The following is a 9,376-nucleotide window of genomic DNA, read 5'->3' as shown; positions in this document are numbered from 1 at the left end:
TGGGGCTCCCAGGCCAACAGTCCAGGGAAGAGGTAAGCTTCCGGTTTAGTGAGAGACTATCTCAAAAATCAGGTATGGAGTAATCAAGGAAGACACCTGATAGTGACATCTGGCCTCACGGGCATGTTCTCCATACACACAAGACTAATAGTGATAAAATTCACCACATAAAAACAACCAGAAGGTTAAATGTAGGTCAAACCCAATGGTAACATTAATGAGACTCATGTGAATGATGGACTGGAGAGGTGGCTTGGTTGGAAGAGCACGAACTGTCCTTCCCAAGCGCCAGGGTTTGGGTCCCAGGACCCACGTGGAAGCTCAGAACTGTCCCTCTTCTGGCCTTGGACACTAGCACATGAATTATCCATAGCTACACATGCAGGCAAAACACCCATACAAAGATGAATATAATAAATTTGAAAAAAATATTTAAGTAACCTTTTAAAAAGAAAATAGGGATAATGACAGGAAAGGGAGAAGCCATTCCAGGAACGTCCCCTGCAGTAAGAGTGACAATCAAAAGAGCATCACTCTCAGATCCAAGGAGGAATTCCATCCCCAGAGGCGCCCGTCTGTGCACACTGGGATGCAAACCACGTCAAGTGCTTACTTTAAGCATTTACAATGTTAGTTAGCAGCTACCAGGTCACACCTTATTTGTAGAAGCCTTATGCACTGTGAGCTGTCCTTGCAGAGTGTCATCAAGTCTATAACTGACCCATTGCGTGACATCGGGTGGAGCTGTCTCTCTTATAAAGGAGATCCTGCACTCTCTGACCTCTTTCCTGCTCTGCACACCTGCCTCTTTGCAATTCTCCACCTCATTTCCAGTAACCAATCATCATGGTTCACAGGCAAGAAATGCAGGCCCAGCCCACGGTCCCTCCCCTCCAGCATGTGGTCTTTTTGTCAGACTTTGGTCTAAATAGGTCAGTCAGTGGGGCTTGCTCCTCATTCATTGTAGTGGGAATTCTCAGGAGAGAGTTCTTAGATGTCAGTTATGCCTGATTGTTTTGTAACAGGCCCCCCCAGACCTTAGCACAACTGACTCCATGATGGTAGTACCATTCAGGCTGTGAACTCAGCTTGTAAACAGCGCCACCTGCCAAAATGAACACAAAGACCTAATCCATCAAAGTCCATAGTTCTGAGAAAGTCTCTAAATGTGCTAACCTTGCTTTTTGGCTTCTGTAGTTCTGCTTCTGGCTAATGGGTCTTGTTAACTGAAGCACATACAAGGCCTTGGGTTCCATCCCTAGTACCACAAAAGGCAGGCATGGTGGTGCATGCCAGTAATCCAGCCCTGGAGAGCTGGAGGCAGGAGGATCAGGAGTTCAAGGTCACCTTTGACTTCACAGTGCATTTGAGGCCAGCCTGTGTGGCATGGTTCTCTGTCTCAAAAAGACACTAAGAAGAGCAAGTGGAGGACCTGAGAGAGGACCGGAGGGCCAGGCCTGGTAGAACATGTTTTCTAAATCTCAGCCCTCAGGGAGCAGAAGCAAGTGGGTCTCAGTGAGTTGGAGGCCAGCCAGAGCTACACAGTGAAACCCTGTCTCAAAACAATAGAGGGTAGCTAAGTAGGTAGGCAGGTAGATACAATTGTGCATTTATGATCAGTATATTTTACAGCCTTTCTGCAGTTATTGCCTTTCCTATGACCACATCTCAGTATTAGATTCCAGAACTTCAATACACCTATATCTGCATGATAATCCAGCTACTCGGTGTCTTAGTTAGGGTTTATGTTGCTGTGATCAGACACCATGACCATGGCAACTCATGAAGGAGTTATAAAACATATATAAAACATTTAACTGGGGCTGACTTACCTTTTCAAAGGTCCATTATCCTCATGGTGGGAAACATGGCAGCATCTAGGCACAAATGGTGCTGGAGAAGGAGCTGAGAGCTCTACATCTTGATCCACAAACAGCAGAAGTGAACTGGCTTGAGCTTCGGAGACCTCAAAGCCCACCCCCTAGTGACACACCTCCAACAAAGCCACACCCTTTCCAACAAGGCCACACCTTCTCATAGCACCACTACCTGTGAGCCTATGGGGGCCGTTCTCTTTCCAAGCACCACAGCCAGCTTCCTGTCGCTGTAACAACCTGAAGTAATCACCTTCGAAACAAAAAGTGCTCCTGACTGACCACTTGGTAGTTCTAGATTGTGGTCACTTTGTTTGGGGTGCAGAAGAGCAACATCATAGGATCCTGTAACAGAGCAAAACACCTCCTCAAACAGGAGTCACAAGAAAGAACTGGCCAAAGCTCTACCGATCCCTCCAGAGCACACGCCTGCAGGGACTCTAGGGACCGGCCAGAAGCTGTAAAACATTTGATCATTTAAAGCACAGCGATCATGTCTATTGAACAAAGATCTCAGCATAGGATTGGCTTTCCCTACAAACTTAGGCAAGAAAGATCCCCTGTGTACCAAAGTGGTGGGCGTGGAGAAGTCACTCCTAGATGCCACAGACTCCCTTTGGGCCTCCTCTTCTTAGCTTCGGAGACAACTGCAGTCCTTCAGAATGCCCCACCACCTTTTCATGTTGACTCCCCTTATGTGTTCTGGTGGCCTATGCTTTTTGCATGTATGAGGAAATGTTTTCACAGGCACAGGGGAAACAGTTCTGTGATGGTGTCCCCGTTTCAGAGACTGCAGTGCTCCAGGTAAGGTAATTACAACTTTGTCTCTGCTCACATCCGGCCCACTATGAGAAGTGAGACACGGGAATCAGATCAAATTGCAAATGTTTGAGATGAGTCTGGGATACATATATCCGTAAAGGCGGGGAGTTTGAGGATGGGAGTGTGTCTCAGGGGTTAAAATGCTTGTGCAGCTGTGAGGACCAGTGTGCAGAAGCCCACATAAAATGCCCAGTGAGCATGGCATCCTTCCTCTAACTCAGCCCCAGAAAGGCAAGACAGGAGATCCCTAGATCCCAGGAGGTCCTCAGATTCCTAAGCTGGTTAACAAAACTAGGTTTATCTTCCAACTCTGAGATTGAGAGACCCTGCTGTGACTGTGGCAGAACAGCAATCAAGGATGGTTCCAAACACCAACCTTGGGCTTCATATGCATACCCACCCCATGGACCATGTGCACACACACACACACACACACACACACACACACACTCACGAGCATGCTCTGCAGTCACGTCTTCTTTCCTCTCATACAGACCACAGTCCTGGACAAGAGTATCTTTCTTTAATGATTTGCAACTAAGTCCCACATAAGCACACATTCCTGTTAGCGTGAGAAGCTGTGGGATTTAACTGAATGTTCACCCTGGCCCCAGGATACCAGACCAATGCAGTTTATTCTCAATAGCTGAGCCATGGTTGGTTGGAGAAGGCCCTGTAACTAACTAGGCTGTGAAACCCCAGCTGCACCATACCCAACTGGGTGGCTGGTCCACCAGGCTCTAACCTATTAGACAGCTTTCTGCCATCACTCTCTGAGCACACTGGAGGGCTCAGAATGTGCACTGCGGGCTGTTGGCTTCACAGGTCGGTTGTGGTTTGCTGCAGCTCCCCCAGGTAAGCTGGTCTAGAATTGTCCCTCCTCACAGTATTGACATCATCACCAGGTTGTACACTGAGCAGAACTGAAGCAAAGGAGGAGCATCCTGGTCATAGACGTGGACCCTGCCAGGCTCAGCCAGGCCCGCTGCGCAGTCTGGGAAGTAGGGGTGAGTCTTCTTTGGAGTTGGGTCTTTATACTGAGTCTGAGAGGCCATCTAGGCCTGGCCAACAAAAGCTGTAGATGTCTGCGTCACACAGAGTTTGAATGGGGAACAGTAAGAACAGGGCTGATCTGTAGAGAGGCCTCAGTTGTCTGATGGGGGTCAGATAAAAATAAACAAACAAAAAACAAACAAACAAACAAACCTCAGAAGGGAAGTCTACTAGACAGAATTCCAGTGTGAGCTGTAGCCAGGGAGCTGTGAGCCTACTGTCTGCCACTTCACACAGCTTGTCTTATGGTGCCAGACTGGGAGGGCAGATAATGGGCGTGCAGCTGTGGGGCGCTCTGAAGAGAGCTCACAGGACTGACAGCCCAGTCCCATTGGAAGTACATGCAGAAGGCAGAACCTTGGATTCTGGCGCATCCTGAGTGTATTGAGTGTAAAGCAGAAGTGTCCAGCCTTTGAGCTCCGTGGCAAGTATTGTCAGCTACAGAGTTCTCACTTGAGAACTGCACAATCGAGTTATCAAAGAAGAAAATTGCAGAAAGGTTTTGTGAGTTCTACATTGGGCTGCATCCTTAGCTGTCAGTACAATCCCTCAGGTCCCAGAATGCCATGTGGGGTTGGGGGTGGGGATCAACCCAGTCCCTCGGACGTGCTAAGTGCATGCTCGACCACTAAGCTAAGCCTAGTACCCAGTGTCTGACCACCTTAGCCAGCAATGCAGGAATAAGTTAGGTGAATGTGATCAGGTGGCAGTTCATAGGTGAGTGGCTCACAGCTGGGGGAATAAATCACTCAGCAGCCTGAGCTTTCAAAATCGTTAATGTTCGACCCAGTACCAGAGCTATGCTTAAGTTAAACTCATATGAAGCCGGGCGTGGTGGCGCACGCCTTTAATCCCAGCACTCGGGAGGCAGAGGCAGGCGGATTTCTGAGTTCGAGGCCAGCCTGGTCTACAGAGTGAGTTCTAGGACAGCCAGGGCTATACAGAGAAACCCTGTCTCGAAAAACCAAAAAAAAAAAAAAATGGTTAAACTCATATGGCATAAATGTGGTTCTTACCAGAGGGGAATCTTCTCACTGCCTGATGAGTGGGGCAGGCTGCAGAAACTGTCTGAGGGAAAACTGTTCACTGTATTCATGTGAAATGGGGACCAACTGTGTACTGACTGAAATATTGAGCTACTGAGCAATGGTCTAAGTCAACCGACATAGATAACCATCTCATGGTGTTCTGAGGATGCTAAATTGCCTTTATGTAAGAGCCAGGAATGTGACAGAGGGGACAGGAGCCCCTTCCCTGAAGGCTTGTGCCAGAAGCGTGCAACACACTGAGCAGTCAGTTGAGCAGTTGTGTTAAGTGCTGGGGAGAGGGTCTATCTCTGGACAGGGCTTATTGGCTTGAATTCTTCATCTCACTGGTTTTATTTTGAGTCTCACCTCTGCTTCTTGTCATTATTGTTTGTTTCCATTATTGTTTGTATGCACAGACTGGCCTCAGCTCAGCAATCCTCCTGCTGTGGCCTCCTGCTCATCAGGACTACAAGCTTGAGCCATATTCGCTTCCCCTGTTTTTCCAAGTGCTGTGAACCCATTGCTGGGTGGAGTTCCCACACTGTTCTGGTGCAGGGAGTTTCCAGATTTGCAGTTTGATTCAGTTGGCTCAAATGAATCGGTTGGAGGAATTTTTCCTTCGATGTTGCTAAGTAATTTCGTGTAACCTGTGGATCGATGGCTTCTGGTGGCATGACGCCAAGGCTGCTCTCCCCTCAATGCCATGCTTCGTTTGCTGTATTAGTTATATATTTCTATGTGTTTTGCCTGTGTGTGTATATGTGTTTGTCTGTGCACATTGTGCATGCAGTGCCCTCAGAGGCCAGAAGAGGGCGTCAGTTACAGACAGATGTAAGGCACCATGTGTGTGCCAGGAATCAAAACTGGGTCCTCCTAGAGCAACCAGTGTTCTTAACTGTTCAGCCCTCTCTCCAGCCCAGTGCTATGCTTTTCATACCATATTGATTTTAGGTTTTGTTACTTTGTAAATACTACCTTCGCTACAGTCAAACAAGGACAGGGTGTGTACTCTATAGATTTTGTATCGTGAGTCTGAACAGCCCTGATCCCATACAGAGAGGTCTATAACAAAGAGGCTCAGATTAGAACACATTCCAGAGGACTTCCTCAACACAGCAGCCCCACTCCAGAGCCCCCTGCTCAGGAGGACGGGAGTGACTAAGGAATTGCATCTCCTTGTTTTTTCTTTTTTCCTTTGTGAGTGTTTGCACTTGTTAGTGAGGGTGGGTATGCACACGTCTGTAGACAGCAGAGTTCTTTGCTGGGTGCCTTCCTCAATCATACTCCACTTCTTTCCCCAATACAGGGTCTCACTGTATAGCCCATGCTGGCCTGGAACTCCGTAGACCAAGCTAGCCTTGAATTCAGATATCTGCTTGCCTCTGCCTCCTAAGTGCTGGGAATAAAGAAATTTGTGGTGGCACACACTCGGGATGCAGAAACAGGGGATCCTTCTGAGTTTAAGGCCAGCCTGGTCTACCTAGGGAGCTGGAGGACAGACAGAACTACAGAGAGAGACTGTTTCAGAAACAACAAAAGCCATGTGTGGCCAGTTCACCTTAATTTTTTGAGACAGGCTTTCTTTCTCACAGAACCTGGAGCCAGGGTTGCTGGCGAGTAAGCTTCAGGGATCTGCAGGCTTTTTATTGGCTTATGGAGGTTGAGCATTGGTCCTTTTATCAATATAAACGGAGCCATCTCCCTAGCCCCAAAGATCTGCATTGCTGATTAAGTGCCCAGGTGATACTGACACTATCTGGGACCTGAGCTTTAGATTCAGTCTCTAGGATGTGCCCACGCTTGTTTGACATCTTAGGTAATACAAAATCATTTCCAGAATTGTACCAATTACACTCCAGCCAGCCATGAAAAAGTGCCACACTGGATATCACCTGACTTATGCTCCTATAAGATGCAGGCTTCTGCCCAGCTCCTGCGTGTGAGCTGGCATCTTCCCATACCTTGCTCCTGAATTGCTTTTTCTTGGTCATATGAAGAGAGGTTTTTCATGTCTATCTGCTGAAGACATGAATCCTTTCTGTAAGAACAGCTGGTGCTGTTAACTCCTCATCTCTCCCGCCTGAACTATTTGTAGTTCTGTATATATCTTGGATATTAATTGCCTGTCTGATGCATAACTTGGCAAGAATGGCTTTTCTCATCCTGTAGGCTGTTTTTCCGGGGAGTAGCTGAGTGTTTGCCCAGTGTACAAGGCCCTGGGTTTCATCTCCAACACTACAAAAGGAAAAAAACAAAAACAAAAACAAAAGCAAAACAAACAAACAACCCAAGCCCTCTTCACTCTGGTGAGCTTTGCAGTTCAGGATATGCAATCCCGTGTCAGTTCTTGGGATAATTTTTTTTTGTTCATTTTGTTTTGCTTTTTTGTTTTTCAGGGACAGGGTTTTTCTGTGTGGCCCTGGAATTCACTCTGTAGACCAGGGCAGGCTGACCTCAAACTGCCTGCTTCTGCCTCCGGAGTGCTGGGATTAAATGTGTGTGCCATCACACCCAGCTAGAATATTTTGTGATGTTCAAGTCCTGTGTAAGGAATCCTTGCATATTGCCTGTACCTTAAGAGTGCATTAAAGCCTATGCTCCCATCGGGCAGTCCCGGGATCTCACAGAAATAGAAAATGATAGCAGTGAGAAGGTTGCAGTGCAGTTGTCTCTTGTCTTTCTTTGATGCCTATGGGACAAGTGTCTGCTGTCCCCCAGAGCGGCTTCTTGCAGCCTGTGGGCTTAGCAGGTTCTCCTTCCCCTGACTCATGCCATGGGCGGATCATGTTCTAGTTAGGATATGTAATCCAGTGTCAGTTCTTGGGATAATTTTTTTTGTTCATTTTGTTTTGCCTTTTTGTTTTTCAGGGACAGGGTTTTTCTGTGTGGCCCTGGAATTCACTCCGTAGACCAGGGCCAGGCTGACCTCAAACTGCCTGCTTCTGCCTCTGGGATGCACTGGTCTGCAGTAAGTGGCCACTGCATTGAGATCTGGACATCCCAATGTCCTGCCTTTGTACTGATGCTGTTGGAGAGACGCAGCTGTGGACAGCTAGCATCCCACTTTGGGGTGTCAGCCAGGTTCCCTGGGTAGACATCTGCCTCTGAGCACAATTTTTTGTTAGCCAAATGACAAATGATCATTTGTCATAGATCTCATAGTGCCTACAAGTGAATAGAGATGACCCTGCTCTGAATCTATCCAGGCCCTTCTCTTCATAGATTCAGGATTTAACTGATAACATAGTACAAAAGATTGTTGCTTACAGTTCTCCCCTGGAGTAACAGGTATAAAGAAAGACATGAAGTACATGGACCGGGTGGGTCCCAGCCCAACCTCTAAGCCTTCAGGTCAGCTTAGCTACAGCCAGAGAGAGGCCCGTTCTCTCCCACCACCCTGTTCCTTCACTGTCAGAGAGTGGGACATTCACACTTCTAAAAATATTTCCATGTCTCATGTAGGCAAGATATTGCAGGAAAGTGCCAATGGGCTACTAAGAATACAGTTCCTTCCTTACATAACTCTGGCAAAAGCTAAGCCTTTTTTAAGCCAAAATTAGGGTTCAGAAAGGTTAATCAATAGTCCTTGCAAGTCATAGCCTACTCAAACTGCCCAGGGGCTAACACACTTGGGAGTTTTGGTCACTGTCCACTGAATTCATGTGGCGGCTGAAAGAAGCCTTCTTTTCTCATAAGCAAAAAATTGTCTAGCATCAACTTCTAAAGGACAGGTCACGGCATAGTGGCCTGGGCCCTGTTCCACGGTGGTACACAGCTGACGATGTTTGGGGAAAAGAATGGGTCAGTAATTTACTCATGGTTGCATGGAGAAGTGACTTGATTTATAACTCAGAGCTGTGGGTATCTTGGTGAGGACAGAGGGCTGTTACAGAAAGGCCAAAGGGACAAAAACCCATCTAAATGGGGTGGGGCATCGTTCCACAGACCAGCAGCCAGAGGAAAGAGGAAAACCACACAGCCTGTGAGCAGACACTAATTCATATTCACCTCCTCCCTCTGCTCACCCACTTCCTTACCTGTCCCTGTCATCTGTGTGCACTTGTACCACACCCTGCTCACCATGGACTGAGACCTCTGACCATAAACGAGCCTTACCATGGGCCTGTTTGAAGTGGTGAAGTATCTGGGCAGCCACACTTCATAGTCACTAGGTGCTTGGATGGCTCCCACGTCTGTCATTCCTCCTACTGGACTATGCTATTGGGTCATTTTGTCTTCTCTGGTGCCGGGGACATCTCTACACCTTGTGATTGGTAGGCAAACACGACACAGCTGAGTGACAGCCATTCCCTACAGTTTATGCAACCTTTGTTGATAAGCAACTGAGTGTCCTGCAGAATACTTCTAAAACATTGTTTAAAGATTTTTTTTTATTGTATCAGTGCCTGTATATATGTGCACATTGTGTGATGCCCACACAGGGCAGGAGAGAGTACGGCATCCTGGAACTGCATCAGGAATGGTTGTCAGCCACCATGTGGTGCTGAGATCTGAAACCAGTCCTCTACAAGAGCAGCTAGTGCTGCTCTGAGATTTTTTTTTTTTTTTTTTTTTTTTTTTTTTTTTTTTTTTTTTTTT

The sequence above is a fragment of the Mus caroli genome, chromosome 1, assembly GCF_900094665.2.
Source record: "Mus caroli chromosome 1, CAROLI_EIJ_v1.1, whole genome shotgun sequence".
Taxonomy (NCBI): domain Eukaryota; kingdom Metazoa; phylum Chordata; class Mammalia; order Rodentia; family Muridae; genus Mus; species Mus caroli.
Note: the sequence above shows the minus strand (reverse complement) of the source record.